A 27,728-nucleotide genomic window follows, 5' to 3' on the forward strand; every position below is an offset into this window, starting at 1 on the left:
TGACCATTGAGGAGGTGGGGGCAGAGTAAAGACTATGACCATAGGGGGAGTAGCATGACCATTGAGGAGGTGGGGGCAGAGTAAAGACTATGACCATATGGGGAGCAGCATGACCATTGAGGAGGTGGGGGCAGAGTAAAGACTATGACCATAGGGGGAGTAGCATGACCATTGAGGAGGTGTAGGAAGAGTAAAGACTATGACCATATGGGGAGCAGCATGACCATTGAGGAGGTGGGGGCAGAGTAAAGACTATGACCATAGGGGGAGTAGCATGACCATTGAGGAGGTGGGGGCAGAGTAAAGACTATGACCATATGGGGAGCAGCATGACCATTGAGGAGGTGGGGGCAGAGTAAAGACTATGAACATAGGGGGAGTAGCATGACCATTGAGGAGGTGGAGGAAGAGTAAAGACTATGACCATAGGGGGAGCAGCATGACCATTGAGGAGGTGGGGGGCAGAGTAAAGACTATGACCATATGGGGAGCAGCATGACCATTGAGGAGGTGGGGGCAGAGTAAAGACTATGACCATATGGGGAGCAGCATGACCATTGAGGAGGTGGGGGCAGAGTAAAGACTATGACCATAGGGGGAGCAGCATGACCATTGAGGAGGTGGGGGCAGAGTAAAGACTATGACCATAGGGGGAGCAGCATGACCATTGAGGAGGTGGGGGCAGAGTAAAGACTATGACCATAGGGGGATCAGCATGACCATTGAGGAGGTGGGGGCAGAGTAAAGACTATGACCATAGGGGGAGCAGCATGACCATTGAGGAGGTGCAGGCAGAGTAAAGATATGACCATATGGGGAGCAGCATGACCATTGAGGAGGTGCAGGCAGAGTAAAGACTATGACCATTGAGGAGGTGGAGGCAGAGTAAAGACTATGACCATAGGGGGAGTAGCATGACCATTGAGGAGGTGGAGGAAGAGTAAAGACTATGACCATAGGGGGAGCAGCATGACCATTGAGGAGGTGGGGGCAGAGTAAAGACTATGACCATAGGGGGAGCAGCATGACCATTGAGGAGGTGGAGGCAGAGTAAAGACTATGACCATAGGGGGAGCAGCATGACCATTGAGGAGGTGGAGGCAGAGTAAAGACTATGACCATATTGGGGGTGGGGGCAGAGTAAAGACTAGCATGACCATGACCATGAGGAGGTGGGGGCAGAGTAAAGACTATGACCATAGGGGAGTAGCATGACCATTGAGGAGGTGGGGGCAGAGTAAAGACTATGACCATAGGGGGGAGAGCATGACCATTGAGGAGGTGGGGGAAGAGTAAAGACTAGACCAGCATGACCATTGAGGAGGTTGGGGAGCAGAGTAAAGACTATGACCATATGGGGAGCAGCATGACCATTGAGGAGGTGGGGGCAGAGTAAAGACTATGACCATATGGGGAGCAGCATGACCATTGAGGAGGTGCAGGCAGAGTAAAGACTATGACCATATGGGGAGCAGCATGACCATTGAGGGGGTGGGGGCAGAGTAAAGACTATGACCATATGGGGAGCAGCATGACCATTGAGGAGGTGCAGGCAGAGTAAAGACTATGACCATTGAGGAGGTGGGGGCAGAGTAAAGACTATGACCATAGGGGGAGTAGCATGACCATTGAGGAGGTGGAGGAAGAGTAAAGACTATGACCATAGGGGAGCAGCATGACCATTGAGGAGGTGGGGGCAGAGGACAGAGTAAAGACCATTGAGGAGGTGGAGGCAGAGTAAAGACTATGACCATAGGGGAGCAGCATGACCATTGAGGAGGTGGAGGAGAGTAAAGACTATGACCATAGGGGGAGCAGCATGACCATTGAGGAGGTGGGGGCAGAGTAAAGACTATGACCATAGGGGAGCAGCATGACCATTGAGGAGGTGGGGGCAGAGTAAAGACTATGACCATAGGGGGAGTAGCATGACCATTGAGGAGGTGGAGGAAGAGTAAAGACTATGACCATAGGGGGAGCAGCGTGACCATTGAGGAGGTGGGGGCAGAGTAAAGACTATGACCATATGGGGAGCAGCATGACCATTGAGGAGGTGGGGGCAGAGTAAAGACTATGACCATATGGGGAGCAGCATGACCATTGAGGAGGTGGGGGCAGAGTAAAGACTATGACCATATGGGGAGCAGCATGACCATTGAGGAGGTGCGGGCAGAGTAAAGACTATGACCATAGGGGAGCAGCATGACCATTGAGGAGGTGGGGGCAGAGTAAAGACTATGACCATAGGGGAGCAGCATGACCATTGAGGAGGTGGGGGCAGAGTAAAGACTATGACCATAGGGGAGCAGCATGACCATTGAGGAGGTGGGGGCAGAGTAAAGACTATGACCATTGGGGAGCAGCATGACCATTGAGGAGGTGGGGGCAGAGTAAATACTATGACCATAGGGGGAGCAGCATGACCATTGAGGAGGTGGGGGCAGAGTAAAGACTATGACCATTGGGGAGTAGCATGACCATTGAGGAGGTGGGGGCAGAGTAAAGACTATGACCATAGGGGGACTAGCATGACCATTGAGGAGGTGGGGGCAGAGTAAAGACTATGACCATTGGGGGAGCAGCATGACCATTGAGGAGGTGGGGGCAGAGTAAAGACTATGACCATTGGGGGAGCAGCATGACCATTGAGGAGGTGGGGGCAGAGTAAAGACTATGACCATAGGGGAGCAGCATGACCATTGAGGAGGTGGAGGCAGAGTAAAGACTATGACCATAGGGGAGCAGCATGACCATTGAGGAGTTGGGGGCAGAGTAAAGACTATGACCATAGGGGAGCAGCATGACCATTGAGGAGTTGGGGGCAGAGTAAAGACTATGACCATAGGGGAGCAGCATGACCATTGAGGAGGTGGGGGCAGAGTAAAGACTATGACCATTGGGGGAGCAGCATGACCATTGAGGAGTTGGGGGCAGAGTAAAGACTATGACCATTGGGGGAGCAGCATGACCATTGAGGAGGTGGGGGCAGAGTAAAGACTATGACCATTGGGGGAGCAGCATGACCATTGAGGAGGTGGGGGCAGAGTAAAGACTATGACCATTGAGGAGGTGGGGGCAGAGTAAAGACTATGACCATAGGGGGAGCAGCATGACCATTGAGGAGTTGGGGGGACCAAGTCCAATAAAAACGATATTATAACAGTAGTTATAATAATCCAGGACTGGATGCAGAGCTGATTGTTTATTAATGTGTCCTTGAGAGAAGCCATTATTTACCACACAATTATCTTCATAGTCTCATTTGCTATTTCTATTTTTAAACTGTAGTTATAGATTTTCTGTGTTCGTGCGTTTGTGTGCTAAAGCATACAAAAATTACAAGATCAAATTAAAGATTTTAAAACAACCAAAAAGCAAGGAACTGTATTATTTAAAACCCACTCAAAATGTATATTTCTTATGTGCAGAGTACCTAAATATTTTATAGCTACAGAATTCGACAGCCCCCTGAGACCAAACCTTGTCTTCCGAAACAAAGGAGTGTCTATCCCACCTATTCTCCTTATAGTGCACTACTGTTGACCTACCTCAGCATTCATATCACTTGACAAACAGTGGCATCCTCACAGACACTGCTCCTGAAACTAAGTGGAAAGTGTCAACTTGATGCAGTTTATATGATTGGCATCCATAATGCATGGGTGGAGAAATTGTACCCAGTATGAGGAGAATCCAGAGATGGATAGATGGTGCCCTGTGTGAGGAGAATCCATAGAGATGGATAGATGGTGCCCTGTGTGAGGAGAATCCATAGATGGATAGATGGTGCCCTGTGTGAGGAGAATCCATAGAGATGGATAGATGAAACACTGTGTGAGGAGAATCCATAGAGATGGATAGATGGTGCCCTGTGTGAGGAGAATCCATAGATGGATAGATGGTGCCCTGTGTGAGGAGAATCCATAGAGATGGATAGATGGTACCCTGTGTGAGGATAATCCATAGAGATGGATAGATGGTGCCCTGTGTGAGGAGAATCCATAGAGATGGATAGATGGTACCCTGTGTGAGGAGAATTCATAGAGATGGATAGATGGTGCCCTGTGTGAGGAGAATCCATAGAGATGGATAGATGGTGCCCTGTGTGAGGAGAATCCATAGATGGATAGATGGTGCCCTGTGTGAGGAGAATTCATAGAGATGGATAGATGGTGCCTTGTGTGAGGAGGATTCATAGATGGATAGATGGTGCCCTGTGTGAGGAGAATCCATTGATGGATAGATGGTGCCCTGTGTGAGGAGAATCCATTGATGGATAGATGGTGCCCTGTGTGAGGAGTATTCATAGAGATGGATAGATGGTACCCTGTGTGAGGAGAATTCATAGAGATGGATAGATGGTACCCTGTGTGAGGAGAATTCATAGAGATGGATAGATGGTGCCTTGTGTGAGGAGGATTCATAGAGATGGATAGATGGTACCCTGTGTGAGGAGAATTCATAGAGATGGATAGATGGTGCCATGTGAGGAGAATCCATAGAGATGGATAGATGGTACCCTGTGTGAGGAGAATCCATAGAGATGGATAGATGGTGCCCTGTGTGAGGAGAATCCAGAGATGGATAGATGGTGCCCTGTGTGAGGAGAATTCATAGAGATGGATAGATGGTACCCTCTGTGAGGAGAATCCATAGAGATGGATAGATGGTGCCCTGTGTGAGGAGAATTCATAGAGATGGATAGATGGTACCCTCTGTGAGGAGAATCCATAGAGATGGATAGATGGTGCCCTGTGTGAGGAGAATCCATAGATGGATAGATGGTGCCCTGTGTGAGGAGAATCCATAGATGGATAGATGGTGCCCTGTGTGAGGAGAATTCATAGAGATGGATAGATGGTGCCTTGTGTGAGGAGGATTCATAGATGGATAGATGGTGCCCTGTGTGAGGAGAATCCATAGATGGATAGATGGTGCCTTGTGTGAGGAGAATCCATAGAGATGGATAGATGGTGCCCTGTGTGAGGAGAATCCATAGATGGATAGATGGTGCCCTGTGTGAGGAGAATCCATAGATGGATAGATGAAACACTGTGTGAGGAGAATCCATAGAGATGGATAGATGGTGCCCTGTGTGAGGAGAATTCATAGAGATGGATAGATGGTGCCTTGTGTGAGGAGGATTCATAGATGGATAGATGGTGCCCTGTGTGAGGAGAATCCATAGATGGATAGATGGTGCCCTGTGTGAGGAGAATCCATAGAGATGGATAGATGGTGCCCTGTGTGAGGAGTATTCATGGAGATGGATAGATGGTACCCTGTGTGAGGAGAATTCATAGAGATGGATAGATGGTACCCTGTGTGAGGAGAATTCATAGAGATGGATAGATGGTGCCTTGTGTGAGGAGGATTCATAGAGATGGATAGATGGTAGCCTGTGTGAGGAGAATTCATAGAGATGGATAGATGGTGCCATGTGAGGAGAATCCATAGAGATGGATAGATGGTACCCTGTGTGAGGAGAATCCATAGAGATGGATAGATGGTGCCCTGTGTGAGGAGAATCCAGAGATGGATAGATGGTGCCCTGTGTGAGGAGAATTCATAGAGATGGATAGATGGTACCCTCTGTGAGGATAATCCATAGAGATGGATAGATGGTGCCCTGTGTGAGGAGAATTCATAGAGATGGATAGATGGTACCCTCTGTGAGGAGAATCCATAGAGATGGATAGATGGTGCCCTGTGTGAGGAGAATTCATAGAGATGGATAGATGGTACCCTCTGTGAGGAGAATCCATAGAGATGGATAGATGACCAAAATAATGGTGTTCCAAAAAAGGTCCAATCACCAGGACCACAAATACAAATTCCATCTAGACACTGTTGCCCTAGAGCACACAAAAAACTATACATACCTTGGCCTAAACATCAGCGCCACAGGTAACTTCCACAAAGCTGTGAACGATCTGAGAGACAAGGCAAGAAGGGCATTCTATGCCATCAAAAGAAACATAAATTTCAACATACCAATTAGGATTTGGCTAAAAATACTTGAATCAGTCATAGAGCCCATTGCCCTTTATGGTTGTGAGGTCTGGGGTCCGCTCACCAACCAAGACTTCACAAAATGGGACAAACACCAAATTGAGACTCTGCACGCAGAATTCTGCAAAAATATCCTCAGTGTACAACGTAAAACACCAAATAATGCATGCAGAGCAGAATTAGGCCGATACCCACTAATTATCAAAATCCAGAAAAGAGCCGTTAAATTCTACAACCACCTAAAAGGAAGCGATTCACAAACCTTCCATAACAAAGCCATCACCTACAGAGAGATGAACCTGGAGAAGAGTCCCTAAGCAAGCTGGTCCTGGGGCTCTGTTCACAAACACAAACACACCCTACAGAGCCCCAGGACAACAGCACAATTAGACCCAACCAAATCATGAGAAAACAAAAAGATAATTACTTAACACATTGGAAAGAATTAACAAAAAAACAGAGCAAACTAGAATGCTATTTGGCCCTACACAGAGAGTACACAGCGGCAGAATACCTGACCACTGTGACTGACCCAAAATTAAGGAAAGCTTTGACTATGTACAGACTCAGTGAGCATAGCCTTGCTATTGAGAAAGGCTGCCGTAGGCAGACATGGCTCTCAAGAGAAGACAGGCTATGTGCTCACTGCCCACAAAATGAGGTGGAAACTGAGCTGCACTTCCTAACCTCCTGCCCAATGTATGACCATATTAGAGAGACATTTCCCCAGATTACACAGATCCACAAAGAATTCGAAAACAAATCCAATTTTGAAAAACTCCCATATCTTTGGGTGAAATTCCACAGTGTGCCATCACAGCAGCAAGATTTGTGACCTGTTGCCACGAGAAAAGGGCAACCAGTGAAGAACAAACACCATTGTAAATACAACTCATATTTATGCTTATTCATTTTATCTTGTGTCCTTTAACTATTTGTACATTGTATATATATATATATAATATGACATTTGTAATGTCTTTACTGTTTTGAAACTTCTGTATGTGTAATGTTTACTGTTAATTTTTGTTGTTTTTCACTTTATATATTCACTTTGTATGTTGTCTACCTCACTTGCTTTGGCAATGTTAACACATGTTTCCCATGCCAATAAAGCCCTTGAATTGAATTGAATTGAATTGAAATAGATGGTGCCCTGTGTGAGGAGAATCCATAGAGATGGATATGTGGTACCCTGTGTGAGGAGAATCCATAGAGATGGATATATGGTACCCTGTGTGAGGAGAATCCAGAGATGGATAGATGGTACCCTCTGTGAGGAGAATTCATAGAGATGGATAGATGGTACCCTGTGAGTAGAATTCATAGAGATGGATAGATGGTGCCTTGTGTGGAGAAGCCATAGAAATGTATAGATGGAACACTGTGTGAGGAGAATTCATAGATATGTATAGATGGAACACTGTCTGAGGAGAATTCATAGAGATGTATAGATGGAACACTGTGTGAGGAGAATCCATAGAGATGTATAGATGGTACCCTGTGTGAGGAGAATCCATAGAGATGTATGGACGGTACCCTGTGTGAGGAGAATCCATAGAGATGTATGGACGGTACCCTGTGTGAGGAGAATCCTTAGAGATGTATGGACGGTACCCTGTGTGAGGAGAATCCTTAGAGATGTATAGACGGTACCCTGTGTGAGGAGAATCCATAGAGATGTATAGATCTACATCTCAATGGGACTCAAAAATAAAATAAAATAAAAATAAAATAAAATTATAGGTGTAACGATTGTCGTCTGGAGAAGGAGAAGAGGACCAAAGTGCAGCGTGGTACATATTCATAATAATTTTTATAAATTCTGTAAGGTGCAACAACAACACTAAACAGAAAATAACTACCCACAACCCATAGTGCGAGAACAGGCTGCCATCAGAGACAACGATTTCCAGCTGCCTCTGATTGGGAACCATACCAGGCCAAACACATAGAAATAGAAAACATAGAACACAAAACATAGAATGCCCACCCCAACTCACGCCCTGACCAAACTAAAATAGAGACATAAAACAGGAACTAAGGTCAGAACGTGACATTAGGAGAATCTTTACACATGTACCAGAGTTACTCAACACAGTTTGTGTTGTTTAAAGTTGCTTGGGCTGCACATCCCATATCCATCTGCTCAGCACAAATGCACAAAAGACAACCTTGAACGCCCCCATTACATTGTGAGTTGGGGATGCAGCCAGCCAGGGCTCAGTTTGTGACAGCATCTGTCTTGGTCTAATTTAGCCCTGCCAGACTAACCGCCACAGCCGGTGGATTGGCCAACTGGCAGCCTGCTGTTAGTGTCCAAGGTGCAATCTGTGGATGTGGCTCAAATGGATCCTTATTCCCTATGTAGTGCACTACTTTTTACCAGGGCCTATAGGATGCACTCTATAGGGAATCGGCTGCCATTTAGGACACAACCTGTGTAATTAATTGATTGGATTTAAATAGCGTTTTTTTTTTTACCAACTGAGGTTCTCAAAGCTCTTTATATGGTAGGGGGAAACTCACCTCATCCACCACCAATGTGTAGCACCCACCTAGGTGACCCACCTGGGTGATGCACAGCGACCTTTTTTTGTGCCAGAACTCTCACCACACAGTAATTAGGTGGAGAGGTGAGGAGTGTACTGTTCTGCCACGTGACACTGCAGTATTCACTGGCTCCAGACTCTGAGCTTTGTTTTTTAGCAGAAGAGGTGAGTTTTTTACTTGGCTCCCTTCTGTATTCTGTTCCAAGGTCTCCAAGGTCACTGAGCTACCCAAGATAGACTCTGACCTTGCTCGCTAATTGCAAACTGACTCTGAAGCTGTAGGTCACGAAAGAAGGATTTTGTCCAGAGATTTTTAGTGCAGTGTTGCATTGAAGTATAGAGGAACATACAAACTCAAATATTGGATGAAAATCATGCAAACTTCAAGGCAAGTACTAGCAATCATGTTACACACACACATTCACCAAAATAAATGTGCAGATATAAAAATTGATATTTTCATATTGGGTAAAAACCTTCAGGGCTATTGAGATAAGGTTCTTCAAATCTATATTCATAAAGTGGCAGTATACAGTTTGTTGAATCTAACTGAAGTATCTCTATCTGACGTGAATGTGAAGCTCTGCATTTTGAATTTGACCTTTATCATAACAAGTATAGGGGTTGTGGAAACACAAGCACACATTACTCAGTGTTAAAATATCATACACTTCTCAGATACAGGAGGCACACACACACACACACGTACACACACACATAGACCTTGGTTTCCATGCCAACCGGTCTTGTCTGCGGCATTTATCTAATTAGGCTGAGTTGGGAATTCATCTTGCCTGACGATTCACCCCAAATCCAGACTCACCGTGGATAGAGACATTAGTTCAAGTTTCACGTTTTTATTAGTACAGTGAAAAGCCTTCTTGCTATTTCCTAACAATAGAGTAGTCAATATCAGTACCACTCTAAAAATATCAGTAGCTATATACAGGGTCTGTTCCAGTGTCAGTAGCTATATACAGGGTCAGTAGCTATATACAGGGTCTGTTCCAGTGTCAGTAGCTATATACAGGGTCAGTTCCAGTGTCAGTAGCTATATACAGTGTCTGTTCCACGGTCAGTAGCTATATACAGGGTCAGTTCCAGTGTCAGTAGCTATATACAGGGTCTGTTCCACGGTCAGTAGCTATATACAGGGTCTGTTCCAGTGTCAGTAGCTATATACAGGGTCAGTAGCTATATACAGGGTCAGTTCCAGTGTCAGTAGCTATATACAGGGTCTATTCCACGGTCAGTAGCTATATACAGGGTCTGTTCCAGTGTCAGTAGCTATATACAGGGTCAGTAGCTATATACAGCTATACAGGGTCAGTAGCTATATACAGGGTCAGTAGCTATATACAGGGTCTGTTCCAGTGTCAGTAGCTATGTACTACAGGGTCTGTTCCAGTGTCAGTAGCTATATACAGGGTCTGTTCCAGGGTCAGTAGCTATATACAGGGTCTGTTCCAGTGTCAGTAGCTATATACAGGGTCTGTTCCAGGGTCAGTAGCTATATACAGGGTCAGTTCCAGTGTCAGTAGCTATATACAGGGTCTGTTCCAGTGTCAGTAGCTATATACAGGGTCTGTTCCACGGTCAGTAGCTATATACAGGGTCTGTTCCAGGGTCAGTAGCTATATACAGGGTCTGTTCCAGGGTCAGTAGCTATATACAGGGTCAGTTCCAGTGTCAGTAGCTATATACAGGGTCAGGTCCAGTGTCAGTAGCTATATACAGGGTCAGTTACAGTGTCAGTAGCTATATACAGGGTCTGTTCCAGTGTCAGTAGCTATATACAGGGTCAGTAGCTATATACAGGGTCAGTAGCTATATACAGGGTCAGTTCCAGTGTCAGTAGCTATATACAGGGTCAGTTCCACTCAGTCAGGGTAGTAGCTATATACAGTTCCAGGGTCTGTATATACAGGGTCTGTTCAGGGTCAGTAGCTATATACAGGGTCTGTTCCAGGGTCAGTAGCTATATACAGGGTCAGTTCCAGGTCAGTCTGTTCCAGTGTCAGTAGCTATATACAGGGTCTGTTCCAGTGTCAGTAGCTATATACAGGGTCTGTTCCAGTGTCAGTAGCTATATACAGGGTCTGTTCCAGGGTCAGTAGCTATATACAGGGTCTGTTCCAGTGTCAGTAGCTATATACAGGGTCTGTTCCAGGGTCAGTAGCTATATACAGGGTCTGTTCCAGTGTCAGTAGCTATATACAGGGTCTGTTCCAGGGTCAGTAGCTATATACAGTTCTGTTCAGTGTCAGTAGCTATATACAGGGTCTGTTCCAGTGTCAGTAGCTATATACAGGGTCAGTTCCAGTGTCAGTAGCTATATACAGGGTCAGTTCCAGTGTCAGTAGCTATATACAGTCAGTAGCTATATACAGGGTCAGTTCCAGTGTCAGTAGCTATATAGGGTCTGTTCAGTGTCAGTAGCTATATACAGGGTCAGTTCCAGTGTCAGTAGCTATATACAGGGTCAGTTCCAGTGTCAGTAGCTATATACAGGGTCAGTTACAGTGTCAGTAGCTATATACAGGGTCTGTTCCAGGGTCAGTAGCTATATACAGGGTCAGTAGCTATATACAGGGTCTGTTCCAGTGTCAGTAGCTATATACAGGGTCTGTTCCACGGTCAGTAGCTATATACAGGGTCTGTTCCACGGTCAGTAGCTATATACAGGGTCTGTTCCAGGGTCAGTAGCTATATACAGGGTCAGTTCCAGTGTCAGTAGCTATATACAGGGTCAGTTCCAGTGTCAGTAGCTATATACAGGGTCAGTTACAGTGTCAGTAGCTATATACAGGGTCTGTTCCAGTGTCAGTAGCTATATACAGGGTCAGTAGCTATATACAGGGTCAGTAGCTATATACAGGGTCAGTTCCAGTGTCAGTAGCTATATACAGGGTCAGTAGCTATATACAGGGTCTGTTCCAGTGTCAGTAGCTATATACAGGGTCAGTAGCTATATACAGGGTCAGTTACAGTGTCAGTAGCTATATACAGGGTCTGTTCCAGGGTCAGTAGCTATATACAGGGTCAGTAGCTATATACAGGGTCTGTTCCAGTGTCAGTAGCTATATACAGGGTCTGTTCCAGGGTCAGTAGCTATATACAGGGTCTGTTCCAGTGTCAGTAGCTATATACAGGGTCTGTTCCACGGTCAGTAGCTATATACAGGGTCTGTTCCAGGGTCAGTAACTATATACAGGGTCTGTTCCAGGGTCAGTAGCTATATACAGGGTCAGTTCCAGTGTCAGTAGCTATATACAGGGTCAGTTCCAGTGTCAGTAGCTATATACAGGGTCAGTTACAGTGTCAGTAGCTATATACAGGGTCTGTTCCAGTGTCAGTAGCTATATACAGGGTCAGTAGCTATATACAGGGTCAGTAGCTATATACAGGGTCAGTAGCTATATACAGGGTCAGTAGCTATATACAGGGTCAGTTCCAGTGTCAGTAGCTATATACAGGGTCAGTTCCACTGTCAGTAGCTATATACAGGGTCTGTTCCAGGGTCAGTAGCTATATACAGGGTCTGTTCCAGGGTCAGTAGCTATATACAGGGTCAGTTCCAGTGTCAGTAGCTATATACAGGGTCTGTTCCAGTGTCAGTAGCTATATACAGGGTCTGTTCCAGTGTCAGTAGCTATATACAGGGTCTGTTCCAGTGTCAGTAGCTATATACAGGGTCTGTTCCAGGGTCAGTAGCTATATACAGGGTCAGTTACAGTGTCAGTAGCTATATACAGGGTCTGTTCCAGGTCAGTAGCTATATACAGGGTCAGTACAGGGTCAGTAGCTATATACAGGGTCAGTTCCAGTGTCAGTAGCTATATACAGGGTCAGTAGCTATATACAGGGTCAGTTACAGTGTCAGTAGCTATATACAGGGTCTGTTCCAGTGTCAGTAGCTATATACAGGGTCTGTTCCAGTGTCAGTAGCTATATACAGGGTCTGTTCCAGTGTCAGTAGCTATATACAGGGTCTGTTCCAGGGTCAGTAGCTATATACAGGGTCTGTTCCACGGTCAGTAGCTATATACAGGATCTGTTCCAGGGTCAGTAGCTATATACAGGGTCAGTAGCTATATACAGTGTCAGTTCCAGGGTCAGTAGCTATATACAGGGTCAGTAGCTATATACAGGGTCAGTTCCAGGGTCAGTAGCTATATACAGGGTCTGTTCCAGGGTCAGTAGCTATATACAGGGTCAGTAGCTATATACAGTGTCAGTTCCAGGGTCAGTAGCTATATACAGGGTCTGTTCCAGGGTCAGTTGCTATATACAGGGTCAGTAGCTATATACAGGGTCAGTAGCTATATACAGGGTCAGTTCCAGTGTCAGTAGCTATATACAGGGTCAGTAGCTATATACAGGGTCAGTTACAGTGTCAGTAGCTATATACAGGGTCTGTTCCAGGGTCAGTAGCTATATACAGGGTCAGTAGCTATATACAGGGTCTGTTCCAGTGTCAGTAGCTATATACAGGGTCTGTTCCACGGTCAGTAGCTATATACAGGGTCTGTTCCACGGTCAGTAGCTATATACAGGGTCTGTTCCAGGGTCAGTAGCTATATACAGGGTCTGTTCCAGTGTCAGTAGCTATATACAGGGTCAGTTCCAGTGTCAGTAGCTATATACAGGGTCAGTTACAGTGTCAGTAGCTATATACAGGGTCTGTTCCAGTGTCAGTAGCTATATACAGGTTCAGTAGCTATATACAGGGTCAGTAGCTATATACAGGGTCAGTAGCTATATACAGGGTCTGTTCCAGTGTCAGTAGCTATATACAGGGTCAGTAGCTATATACAGGGTATGTTCCAGTGTCAGTAGCTATATACAGGGTCAGTAGCTATATACAGGGTCAGTTCCAGTGTCAGTAGCTATATACAGGGTCAGTTACAGTGTCAGTAGCTATATACAGGGTCAGTAGCTATATACAGGGTCTGTTCCAGTGTCAGTAGCTATATACAGGGTCTGTTCCAGGGTCAGTAGCTATATACAGGGTCTGTTCCACGGTCAGTAGCTATATACAGGGTCAGTAGCTATATACAGGGTCTGTTCCAGTGTCAGTAGCTATATACAGGGTCAGTAGCTATATACAGGGTCTGTTCCAGTGTCAGTAGCTATATACAGGATCTGTTCCAGGGTCAGTAGCTATATACAGGGTCAGTAGCTATATACAGTGTCAGTTCCAGGGTCAGTAGCTATATACAGGGTCAGTAGCTATATACAGGGTAAGTTACAGTGTCAGTAGCTATGTACTACAGGGTCTGTTCCAGTGTCAGTAGCTATATACAGGGTCAGTTCCAGGGTCAGTAGCTATATACAGGGTCTGTTCCAGGGTCAGTAGCTATATACAGGGTCAGTAGCTATATACAGTGTCAGTTCCAGGGTCAGTAGCTATATACAGGGTCTGTTCCAGGGTCAGTTGCTATATACAGGGTCAGTAGCTATATACAGGGTCAGTCCCAGGGTCAGTAGCTATATACAGGGTCAGTTCCAGGGTCAGTAGCTATATATAGGGTCTGTTCCAGGGTCAGTAGCTATATACAGGGTCAGTAGCTATATACAGGGTCAGTTCCAGGGTCAGTAGCTATATACAGGGTCTGTTCCAGTGTCAGTAGCTATATACAGGGTCTGTTCCAGGGTCAGTAGCTATATACAGGGTCTGTTCCAGTGTCAGTAGCTATATACAGGGTCTGTTCAAGGGTCAGTAGCTATATACAGGGTCATTTCCAGGGTCAGTAGCTATATACAGGGTCTGTTCCAGGGTCAGTAGCTATATACAGGGTCTGTTCCAGTGTCAGTAGCTATATACAGGGTCAGTTCCAGTGTCAGTAGCTATATACAGGGTCTGTTCCAGTGTCAGTAGCTATATACAGGGTCTGTTCCACGGTCAGTAGCTATATACAGGGTCTGTTCCAGGGTCAGTAGCTATATACAGGGTCTGTTCCAGTGTCAGTAGCTATATACAGGGTCAGTAGCTATATACAGGGTCTGTTCCAGTGTCAGTAGCTATATACAGGATCTGTTCCAGGGTCAGTAGCTATATACAGGGTCAGTAGCTATATACAGTGTCAGTTCCAGGGTCAGTAGCTATATACAGGGTCAGTAGCTATATACAGGGTCAGTTACAGTGTCAGTAGCTATGTACTACAGGGTCTGTTCCAGTGTCAGTAGCTATATACAGGGTCAGTTCCAAGGTCAGTAGCTATATACAGGGTCTGTTCCAGGGTCAGTAGCTATATACAGGGTCAGTAGCTATATACAGTGTCAGTTCCAGGGTCAGTAGCTATATACAGGGTCTGTTCCAGGGTCAGTTGCTATATACAGGGTCAGTAGCTATATACAGGGTCAGTCCCAGGGTCAGTAGCTATATACAGGGTCAGTTCCAGGGTCAGTAGCTATATACAGGGTCTGTTCCAGGGTCAGTAGCTATATACAGGGTCAGTAGCTATATACAGGGTCAGTTCCAGGGTCAGTAGCTATATACAGGGTCTGTTCCAGTGTCAGTAGCTATATACAGGGTCTGTTCCAGGGTCAGTAGCTATATACAGGGTCTGTTCCAGTTCCAGGGTCAGTAGCTATATACAGGGTCTGTTCCAGGGTCAGTAGCTATATACAGGGTCAGGGTAGCTATATACAGGGTGTTCCAGGGTCAGTAGCTATATACAGGGTCTGTTCCAGTGTCAGTAGCTATATACAGGGTCTGTTCCAGTGTCAGTAGCTATATACAGGGTCTGTTCCAGTGTCAGTAGCTATATACAGGGTCTGTTCCACGGTCAGTAGCTATATACAGGGTCTGTTCCAGGGTCAGTAGCTATATACAGGGTCTGTTCCAGTGTCAGTAGCTATATACAGGGTCTGTTCCAGGGTCAGTAGCTATATACAGGGTCAGTAGCTATATACAGTGTCAGTTCCAGGGTCAGTAGCTATATACAGGGTCTGTTCCAGGGTCAGTAGCTATATACAGGGTCAGTAGCTATATACAGGGTCAGTTCCAGGGTCAGTAGCTATATACAGGGTCTGTTCCAGGGTCAGTAGCTATATACAGGGTCTGTTCCAGGGTCAGTAGCTATATACAGGGTCAGTTCCAGGGTCAGTAGCTATATACAGGGTCTGTTCCAGGGTCAGTAGCTATATACAGGGTCTGTTCCAGGGTCAGTAGCTATATACAGGGTCTGTTCCAGGGTCAGTAGCTATATACAGGGTCTGTTCCAGTAGCTATATACAGGGTCAGTAGCTATATACAGGGTCAGTTCCAGGGTCAGTAGCTATATACAGGGTCTGTTCCAGGGTCAGTAGGGTCAGTAGCTATACAGGGTCAGTTCCAGGGTCAGTAGCTATATACAGGGTCAGTTCCAGGGTCAGTAGCTATATACAGGGTCTGTTCCAGGGTCAGTAGCTATATACAGGGTCAGTAGCTATATACAGGGTCAGTTCCAGGGTCAGTAGCTATATACAGGGTCTGTTCCAGTGTCAGTAGCTATATACAGGGTCTGTTCCAGGGTCAGTAGCTATATACAGGGTCTGTTCCAGTGTCAGTAGCTATATACAGGGTCTGTTCAAGGGTCAGTAGCTATATACAGGGTCTGTTCCAGGGTCAGTAGCTATATACAGGGTCTGTTCCAGGTCAGTAGCTATATACAGGGTCTGTTCCAGGGTCAGTAGCTATATACAGGGTCTGTTCCAGTGTCAGTAGCTATATACAGGGTCTGTTCCAGGGTCAGTAGCTATATACAGGGTCTGTTCCACGGTCAGTAGCTATATACAGTGTCAGTAGCTATATACAGGGTCAGTTCCAGTGTCAGTAGCTATATACAGGGTCTGTTCCAGTGTCAGTAGCTATATACAGGGTCTGTTCCACGGTCAGTAGCTATATACAGTGTCAGTAGCTATATATAGGGTCAGTTCCAGTGTCAGTAGCTATATACAGGGTCTGTTCCACGGTCAGTAGCTATATACAGGGTCTGTTCCACGGTCAGTAGCTATATACAGGGTCTGTTCCAGGGTCAGTAGCTATATACAGGGTCTGTTCCACGGTCAGTAGCTATATACAGGGTCTGTTCCAGGGTCAGTAGCTATATACAGGGTCTGTTCCACGGTCAGTAGCTATATACATGGTCAGTAGCTATATACAGGGTCTGTTCCAGTGTCAGTAGCTATATACAGGGTCAGTAGCTATATACAGGGTCAGTTCCAGTGTCAGTAGCTATATACAGGGTCTGTTCCAGTGTCAGTAGCTATATACAGGGTCAGTAGCTATATACAGGGTCAGTAGCTATATACAGGGTCTGTTCCAGTGTCAGTAGCTATATACAGGGTCAGTTCCAGTGTCAGTAGCTATATACAGGGTCAGTCTATATTTCCAGGGTCAGTAGCTATATACAGGGTCTGTTCCAGGTCAGTAGCTATATACAGGGTCAGTTCCAGGGTCAGTAGCTATATACAGGGTCTGTTCCAGTGTCAGTAGCTATATACAGGGTCTGTTCAGTAGCTATATACAGGGTCAGTAGCTATATACAGGGTCAGTTCCAGGGTCAGTAGCTATATACAGGGTCTGTTCCAGGGTCAGTCAGGGTCAGTAGCTATATACAGGGTCAGTTCCAGGGTCAGTAGCTATATACAGGGTCTGTTCCAGGGTCAGTAGCTATATACAGGGTCAGTAGCTATATACAGGGTCAGTCCAGGGTCAGCTATATACAGGGTCTGTTCCAGGGTCAGTAGCTATATACAGGGTCTGTTCCAGGGTCAGTAGCTATATACAGGGTCTGTTCCAGGGTCAGTAGCTATATACAGGGTCAGTAGCTATATACAGGGTCAGTTCCAGGGTCAGTAGCTATATACAGGGTCTGTTCCAGGGTCAGTAGCTATATACAGGGTCAGTAGCTATATACAGGGTCAGTTCCAGGGTCAGTAGCTATATACAGGGTCTGTTCCAGTGTCAGTAGCTATATACAGGGTCTGTTCCAGGGTCAGTAGCTATATACAGGGTCTGTTCCAGTGTCAGTAGCTATATACAGGGTCTGTTCCAGGGTCAGTAGCTATATACAGGGTCTGTTCCAGGGTCAGTAGCTATATACAGGGTCAGTAGTAGCTATATACAGGGTCTGTTCCAGTGTCAGTAGCTATATACAGGGTCTGTTCCAGTGTCAGTAGCTATATACAGGGTCTGTTCCAGTGGTCAGTAGCTATATACAGGGTCTGTTCCAGGGTCAGTAGCTATATACAGGGTCTGTTCCAGGGTCAGTAGCTATATACAGGGTCTGTTCCAGGGTCAGTAGCTATATACAGGGTCTGTTCCAGGGTCAGTAGCTATATACAGTCAGTAGCTATATACAGGGTCAGTTCCAGTGTCAGTAGCTATATACAGGTCTGTTCCAGTGTCAGTAGCTATATACAGGGTCTGTTCCAGGTCAGTAGCTATATACAGTGTCAGTAGCTATATATAGGGTCAGTTCCAGTGTCAGTAGCTATATACAGGGTCTGTTCCACGGTCAGTAGCTATATACAGGGTCTGTTCCACGGTCAGTAGCTATATACAGGGTCTGTTCCAGGGTCAGTAGCTATATACAGGGTCTGTTCCACGGTCAGTAGCTATATACAGGGTCTGTTCCAGGGTCAGTAGCTATATACAGGGTCTGTTCCAGTCAGCTATATACAGGGTCTGTTCCAGTGTCAGTAGCTATATACAGGGTCAGTTCAGGGTCAGTTCCAGTGTCAGTAGCTATATACAGGGTCTGTTCCAGTGTCAGTAGCTATATACAGGGTCAGTAGCTATATACAGGGTCAGTAGCTATATACAGGGTCAGTAGCTATATACAGGGTCAGTTCCAGTGTCAGTAGCTATATACAGGGTCAGTAGCTATATACAGGGTCTGTTCCAGGGTCAGTAGCTATATACAGGGTCAGTAGCTATATACAGGGTCAGTTCCAGCAGTAGCTATACAGGGTCTGTTCCAGGGTCAGTAGCTATATACAGGGTCAGTAGCTATATACAGGGTCAGTTCCAGGGTCAGTAGCTATATACAGGGTCTGTTCCACGGTCAGTAGCTATATACAGGGTCTGTTCCAGGTCAGTAGCTATATACAGGGTCTGTTCCAGGGTCAGTAGCTATATACAGGGTCTGTTCCAGGTCAGTAGCTATATACAGGGTCAGTAGCTATATACAGGGTTCAGTAGCTATATACAGGGTCTGTTCCAGGTCAGTAGCTATATACAGGGTCTGTTCCAGGTCAGTAGCTATATACAGGGTCTGTTCCAGTGTCAGTAGCTATATACAGGGTCAGTAGCTATATACAGGGTCAGTTCCAGGTCAGTAGCTATATACAGGGTCTGTTCCAGTGTCAGTAGCTATATACAGGGTCTGTTCCAGGTCAGTAGCTAGGGTCAGTTCCAGTGTCAGTAGCTATATACAGGGTCTGTTCCAGTGTCAGTAGCTATATACAGGGTCAGTTCCAGGGTCAGTTATATACAGGGTCAGTTCCAGGTCAGTAGCTATATACAGGGTCTGTTCCAGTGTCAGTAGCTATATACAGGGTCTGTTCCAGGGTCAGTAGCTATATACAGGGTCTGTTCCAGTGTCAGTAGCTATATACAGGGTCTGTTCCAGGGTCAGTTCCAGGGTCAGTAGCTATATACAGGGTCTGTTCCAGGTCAGTAGCTATATACAGGGTCAGTAGCTATATACAGGGTCAGTTCCAGTGTCAGTAGCTATATACAGGGTCTGTTCCAGTGTCAGTAGCTATATACAGGGTCTGTTCCAGGGTCAGTAGCTATATACAGGGTCTGTTCCAGTGTCAGTAGCTATATACAGGGTCTGTTCCAGGGTCAGTAGCTATATACAGGGTCAGTGCTATATACAGGGTCAGGGTCAGTAGCTATATACAGGGTCAGTAGCTATATACAGGGTCAGTTCCAGGGTCAGTAGCTATATACAGGGTCTGTTCCAGGGTCAGTAGCTATATACAGGGTCTGTTCCAGCAGCTATATACAGGGTCTAGTTCCAGGGTCAGTAGCTATATACAGGGTCTGTTCCAGTCAGTAGCTATATACAGGGTCAGTAGCTACAGGGTCTGTTCCAGGGTCAGTAGCTATATACAGGGTCTGTTCCAGTTCCAGGTCAGTAGCTATATACAGGGTCTGTTCCAGGGTCAGTAGCTATATACAGGGTCTGTTCCAGGGTCAGTAGCTATATACAGGGTCTGTTCCAGGGTCAGTAGCTATATACAGGGTCAGTAGGTCAGTTCCAGTGTCAGTAGCTATATACAGGGTCTGTTCCAGGTCAGTAGCTATATACAGGGTCTGTTCCAGGGTCAGTAGCTATATACAGGGTCAGTTCCATGGTCAGTAGCTATATACAGGGTCTGTTCCAGGCTCAGTAGCTATATACAGGGTCAGTAGCTATATACAGGGTCTGTTCCAGGGTCAGTAGCTATATACAGTGTCAGTAGCTATATACAGGGTCAGTTCCAGTGTCAGTAGCTATATACAGGGTCTGTTCCAGTGTCAGTAGCTATATACAGGGTCTGTTCCACGGTCAGTAGCTATATACAGGGTCTGTTCCAGGGTCAGGCTATATACAGTCAGTAGCTATATACAGGGTCAGTTCCAGGGTCAGTAGCTATATACAGGGTCTGTTCCAGGTCAGTAGCTATATACAGGGTCTGTTCCAGGGTCAGTAGCTATATACAGGGTCTGTTCCAGTGTCAGTAGCTATATACAGGGTCTGTTCCAGGGTCAGTAGCTATATACAGGGTCTGTTCCAGGGTCAGTAGCTATATACATGGGTCAGTAGCTATATACAGGGTCTGTTCCAGTGTCAGTAGCTATATACAGGGTCTGTTCAGTAGCTATATATACAGGGTCAGTTCCAGGGTCAGTAGCTATATACAGGGTCTGTTCCAGTGTCAGTAGCTATATACAGGGTCAGTTCCAGGTCAGTAGCTATATACAGGGTCTGTTCCAGTCAGTAGCTCCAGGGTCAGTGTCAGTAGCTATATACAGGGTCTGTTCCAGTGTCAGTAGCTATATACAGGGTCTGTTCCAGGGTCAGTAGCTATATACAGGGTCTGTTCCAGGGTCAGTAGCTATATACAGGGTCAGTAGCTTACAGGGTCTGTTCAGGGTCAGTAGCTATATACAGCAGTAGCTATATACAGGGTCAGTTCCAGTGTCAGTAGCTATATACAGGGTCTGTTCCAGGTCAGTAGCTATATACAGGGTCTGTTCCAGGTCAGTAGCTATATACAGGGTCTGTTCCAGGGTCAGTAGCTATATACAGGGTCTGTTCCACGGTCAGTAGCTATATACATGGTCAGTAGCTATATACAGGGTCTGTTCCAGTGTCAGTAGCTATATACAGGGTCAGTCTGTCAGTTCCAGTGTCAGTAGCTATATACAGGGTCTGTTCCAGTGTCAGTAGCTATATACAGGGTCAGTAGCTATATACAGGGTCAGTTCCAGTGGTCAGTAGCTATATACAGGGTCTGTTCCAGTGTCAGTAGCTATATACAGGGTCAGTTCCAGCAGTAGCTATATACAGGGTCTGTTCCAGTGTCAGTAGCTATATACAGGGTCTGTTCCAGTGTCAGTAGCTATATACAGGGTCTGTTCCAGGGTCAGTAGCTATATACAGGGTCTGTTCCAGTGTCAGTAGCTATATACAGGGTCTGTTCCAGGGTCAGTAGCTATATACAGGGTCAGTAGCTATATACAGGGTCTGTTCCAGGGTCAGTAGCTATCAGGGTCACAGGGTCAGTAGCTATATACAGGGTCAGTTCCAGGGTCAGTAGCTAGGGTCAGTAGCTATATACAGGGTCTGTTCCAGTGTCAGTAGCTATATACAGGGTCTGTTCCAGGGTCAGTAGCTATATACAGGGTCTGTTCCAGTGTCAGTAGCTATATACAGGTCTGTTCCAGGGTCAGTAGCTATATACAGGGTCAGTTCCAGCTATATACAGTGTCTGTTCCAGGGTCAGTAGCTATATACAGGGTCAGTAGCTATATACAGGGTCAGTTCCAGGGTCAGTAGCTATATACAGGGTCTGTTCCAGGGTCAGTAGCTATATACAGGGTCAGTAGCTATATACAGGGTCAGTTCAGGGTCAGTAGCTATATACAGGGTCTGTTCCAGGGTCAGTAGCTATATACAGGGTCAGTAGCTATATACAGTCAGTCCCAGGGTCAGTAGCTATATACAGGGTCAGTTCCAGGGTCAGTAGCTATATACAGGGTCTGTTCCAGGGTCAGTAGCTATATACAGGGTCAGTAGCTATATACAGGGTCAGTTCCAGGGTCAGTAGCTATATACAGGGTCTGTTCCAGGGTCAGTAGCTATATACAGGGTCAGTAGCTTATACAGGGTCAGTTCCAGGGTCAGTAGCTATATACAGGGTCTGTTCCAGGGTCAGTAGCTATATACAGGGTCTGTTCCAGGGTCAGTAGCTATATACAGGGTCTGTTCCAGGGTCAGTAGCTATATACAGGGTCAGTAGCTATATACAGGGTCTGTTCCAGGGTCAGTAGCTATATACAGGGTCAGTATATACAGGGTCTGTTCCAGGGTCAGTAGCTATATACAGGGTCTGTTCCAGGGTCAGTAGCTATATACAGGGTCTGTTCCAGGTCAGTAGCTATATACAGGGTCTGTTCCAGTGGGTCAGTAGCTATATACAGGGTCAGTAGTTCAGGGTCAGTTCCAGTGTCAGTAGCTATATACAGGGTCTGTTCCAGGTCAGTAGCTATATACAGGGTCTGTTCCAGGGTCAGTAGCTATATACAGGGTCAGTTCCAGGGTCAGTAGCTATATACAGGGTCTGTTCCAGGTCAGTAGCTATATACAGGGTCTGTTCCAGGGTCAGTAGCTATATACAGGTCAGTCTGTTCCAGGGTCAGTGTCAGTAGCTATATACAGGGTCTGTTCCAGTGTCAGTAGCTATATACAGGGTCTGTTCCAGTGTCAGTAGCTATATACAGGGTCTGTTCCAGGTCAGTCAGTAGCTATATACAGGGTCAGTAGCTATATACAGGGTCAGTTCCAGTGTCAGTAGCTATATACAGGGTCTGTTCCAGTGTCAGTAGCTATATACAGGGTCTGTTCCAGGTCAGTAGCTATATACAGGGTCTGTTCCAGTGTCAGTAGCTATATACAGGGTCTGTTCCAGGGTCAGTAGCTATATACAGGGTCAGTAGCTATATACAGGGTCAGTTCCAGGTCAGTAGCTATATTCAGGGTCAGTAGCTATATACAGGGTCTGTTCCAGTGTCAGTAGCTATATACAGGGTCTGTTCCAGGGTCAGTAGCTATATACAGGGTCAGTAGCTATATAGGGTCAGTTCCAGGGTCAGTAGCTATATACAGGGTCTGTTCCAGGGTCAGTAGCTATATACAGGGTCAGTGTTCCAGGGTCAGTAGCTATATACAGGGTCTGTTCCAGGTCAGTAGCTATATACAGGGTCTGTCCAGTGTCAGTAGCTTATACAGGGTCAGTTCCAGTGTCAGTAGCTATATACAGGGTCTGTTCCAGGGTCAGTAGCTATATACAGGGTCAGTTCCAGGGTCAGTAGCTATATACAGGGTCAGTAGCTATATACAGGGTCAGTTCAGTGTCAGTAGCTATATACAGGGTCTGTTCCAGGGTCAGTAGCTATATACAGGGTCTGTTCCAGGGTCAGTAGCTATATACAGGGTCAGTTCCAGTGTCAGTAGCTATATACAGGGTCTGTTCCAGTGTCAGTAGCTATATACAGGGTCAGTAGCTATATACAGGGTCTGTTCCAGGGTCAGTAGCTATATACAGGGTCAGTAGCTATATACAGGGTCAGTTCCAGTGTCAGTAGCTATATACAGGGTCTGTTACAGTGTCAGTAGCTATATACAGGGTCTGTTCCAGGGTCAGTAGCTATATACAGGGTCTGTTCCAGGGTCAGTAGGGGTCTGTTCAGGTCAGTAGCTATATACAGGGTCTGTTCCAGTGTCAGTAGCTATATACAGGGTCTGTTCCAGGTCAGTAGCTATATACAGGGTCTGTTCCAGGGTCAGTAGCTATATACAGTGTCAGTAGCTATATACAGGGTCAGTTCCAGTGTCAGTAGCTATATACAGGGTCTGTTCCAGGGTCAGTAGCTATATACAGGGTCTGTTCCAGGGTCAGTAGCTATATACAGGGTCAGTTCCAGTGTCAGTAGCTATATACAGGGTCTGTTCCAGTGTCAGTAGCTATATACAGGGTCTTCCCTATATAGGGTCTGTTCAGGGTCAGTAGCTATATACAGGGTCAGTAGCTATATACAGGGTCTGTTCCAGTGTCAGTAGCTATATACAGGGTTCCAGTGTCAGTAGCTATATACAGGGTCAGTAGCTATATACAGTGTCAGTTCCAGGTCAGTAGCTATATACAGGGTCAGTAGCTATATACAGGGTCAGTTCCAGGGTCAGTAGCTATATACAGGGTCTGTTCCAGTGTCAGTAGCTATATACAGGGTCTGTTCCAGGGTCAGTAGCTATATACAGGGTCTGTTCCAGGTCAGTAGCTATATACAGGGTCTGTTCCAGGGTCAGTAGCTATATACAGGGTCAGTAGCAGGGTCAGTTCCAGGGTCAGTAGCTATATACAGGGTCAGTTCCAGGGTCAGTAGCTATATACAGGGTCTGTTCCAGGGTCAGTAGCTATATACAGGGTCAGTAGCTATATACAGTGTCAGTTCCAGGGTCAGTAGCTATATACAGGGTCTGTTCCAGGGTCAGTAGCTATATACAGGGTCTGTTCCAGGGTCAGTAGCTATATACAGGGTCTGTTCCAGGGTCAGTAGCTATATACAGGGTCTGTTCCAGGGTCAGTAGCTATATACAGGGTCAGTAGTTCCAGGTCAGTAGCTATATACAGGGTCTGTTCCAGGGTCAGTAGCTATATACAGGGTCTGTTCCAGGGTCAGTAGCTATATACAGGGTCAGGGTCAGTTCCAGGTCAGTAGCTATATACAGGGTCTGTTCCAGTGTCAGTAGCTATATACAGGGTCTGTTCCAGGGTCAGTAGCTATATACAGGGTCTGTTCCAGGTCAGTAGCTATATACAGGGTCTGTTCCAGGCTCAGTAGCTATATACAGGGTCAGTAGCTATATACAGGGTCTGTTCCAGGGTCAGTAGCTATATACAGTGTCAGTAGCTATATACAGGGTCAGTTCCAGTGTCAGTAGCTATATACAGGGTCTGTTCCAGTGTCAGTAGCTATATACAGGGTCTGTTCCACGGTCAGTAGCTATATACAGGGTCTGTTCCAGGTCAGTAGCTATATACAGTGTCATAGCTATATACAGGGTCTGTTCCAGGTCAGTAGCTATATACAGGGTCTGTTCCACGGTCAGTAGCTATATACAGGGTCTGTTCCAGGGTCAGTAGCTATATACAGGGTCTGTTCCACGGTCAGTAGCTATATACAGGGTCTGTTCCAGGGTCAGTAGCTATATACAGGGTCTGTTCCACGGTCAGTAGCTATATACATGGTCAGCTATATACAGGGTCTGTTCCAGTGTCAGTAGCTATATACAGGGTCAGTAGCTATATACAGGGTCAGTTCCAGTGTCAGTAGCTATATACAGGGTCTGTTCCAGTGTCAGTAGCTATATACAGGGTCAGTAGCTATATACAGGGTCAGTTCCAGTATCAGTAGCTATACAGGGTCTGTTCCAGTGTCAGTAGCTATATACAGGGTCTGTTCCAGGGTCAGTAGCTATATACAGGGTCAGTTCCAGGGTCAGTAGCTATATACAGGGTCTGTTCCAGGGTCAGTAGCTATATACAGGGTCAGTAGCTATATACAGTGTCAGTTCAGGGTCAGTAGCTATATACAGGGTCAGTAGCTATATACAGGGTCAGTTACAGTGTCAGTAGCTATATACAGGGTCTGTTCCAGTGTCAGTAGCTATATACAGGGTCTGTTCCAGGTCAGTAGCTATATACAGGGTCTGTTCCAGTGTCAGTAGCTATATACAGGGTCTGTTCCAGGGTCAGTAGCTATATACATGGTCAGTAGCTATATACAGGGTCTGTTCCAGTGTCAGTAGCTATATACAGGGTCAGTATCCAGGGTCAGTTCCAGTGCCAGTAGCTATATACAGGGTCTGTTCCAGGGTCAGTAGCTATATACAGGGTCAGTAGCTATATACAGGGTCAGTTCCAGGGTCAGTAGCTATATACAGGGTCTGTTCCAGGGTCAGTAGCTATATACAGGGTCAGTTCCAGGGTCAGTAGCTATATACAGGGTCAGTTCCAGTGTCAGTAGCTATATACAGGGTCTGTTCCAGTGTCAGTAGCTATATACAGGGTCTGTTCCAGGGTCAGTAGCTATATACAGGGTCTGTTCCAGTGTCAGTAGCTATATACAGGGTCTGTTCCAGGGTCAGTAGCTATATACAGGGTCAGTAGCTATATACAGTGTCAGTTCCAGGGTCAGTAGCTATATACAGGGTCAGTAGCTATATACAGGGTCAGTTACAGTGTCAGTAGCTATGTACTACAGGGTCTGTTCCAGTGTCAGTAGCTATATACAGGGTCTGTTCCACGGTCAGTAGCTATATACAGGGTCTGTTCCAGTGTCAGTAGCTATATACAGGATCTGTTCCAGGGTCAGTAGCTATATACAGGGTCAGTAGCTATATACAGTGTCAGTTCCAGGGTCAGTAGCTATATACAGGGTCAGTAGCTATATACAGGGTCAGTTCCAGGGTCAGTAGCTATATACAGGGTCTGTTCCAGGGTCAGTAGCTATATACAGGGTCAGTAGCTATATACAGGGTCAGTTCCAGGGTCAGTAGCTATATACAGGGTCTGTTCCAGGGTCAGTAGCTATATACAGGGTCAGTAGCTATATACAGGGTCAGTTCCAGGGTCAGTAGCTATATACAGGGTCTGTTCAGGTCTGTTCCAGTTCCAGGGTCAGTAGCTATATACAGGGTCTGTTCCAGGTCAGTAGCTATATACAGGGTCTGTTCCAGGGTCAGTAGCTATATACAGGGTCTGTTCAGGGTCAGTAGCTATATACAGGGTCAGTAGCTATATACAGGGTCTGTTCCAGGGTCAGTAGCTATATACAGGTCAGTAGCTATATACAGGGTCAGTTCCAGGGTCAGTAGCTATATACAGGGTCTGTTCCAGGGTCAGTAGCTATATACAGGGTTCCAGGGTCAGTAGCTATATACAGGGTCTGTTCCAGGTCAGTAGCTATATACAGTAGCTATATACAGGGTCAGTTCCAGTGTCAGTAGCTATATACAGGGTCTGTTCCAGGGTCAGTAGCTATATACAGGGTCTGTTCCAGGGTCAGTAGCTATATACAGGGTCTGTTCCAGGGTCAGTAGCTATATACAGGGTCTGTTCCAGGGTCTGTTCAGGGTCAGTAGCTATATACAGGGTCTGTTCAGGGTCAGTAGCTATATACAGTGTCAGTAGCTATATACAGGGTCAGTTCCAGTGTCAGTAGCTATATACAGGGTCTGTTCCAGTGTCAGTAGCTATATACAGGGTCTGTTCCACGGTCAGTAGCTATATACAGTGTCAGTTCCAGGGTCAGTAGCTATATACAGGGTCAGTAGCTATATACAGGGTCAGTTACAGTGTCAGTAGCTATATACAGGGTCTGTTCCAGTGTCAGTAGCTATATACAGGGTCTGTTCCAGGTCAGTAGCTATATACAGGGTCTGTTCCAGTATAGCTATATACAGGGGGTCAGTAGCTATATACAGGGTCAGTAGCTATATACAGGGTCAGTTCCAGGGTCAGTAGCTATATACAGGGTCAGTAGCTATATACAGGGTCTGTTCAGGGTCAGTAGCTATATACAGGGTCTGTTCCAGGGTCAGTAGCTATATACAGGGTCAGTAGCTATATACAGGGTCAGTTCCAGGGTCAGTAGCTATATACAGGGTCTGTTCCAGGGTCAGTAGCTATATACAGGGTCAGGTCTGTTCCAGGGTCAGTAGCTATATACAGGGTCTGTTCCAGGGTCAGTAGCTATATACAGTGTCAGTAGCTATATACAGGGTCAGTTCCAGTGTCAGTAGCTATATACAGGGTCTGTTCCAGGTCAGTAGCTATATACAGGGTCTGTTCCACGGTCAGTAGCTCAGTAGTAGCTATATACAGGGTCTGTTCCAG

This window comes from Oncorhynchus nerka, linkage group LG28 (assembly GCF_034236695.1).
Source record: "Oncorhynchus nerka isolate Pitt River linkage group LG28, Oner_Uvic_2.0, whole genome shotgun sequence".
Lineage (NCBI taxonomy): Eukaryota > Metazoa > Chordata > Actinopteri > Salmoniformes > Salmonidae > Oncorhynchus > Oncorhynchus nerka.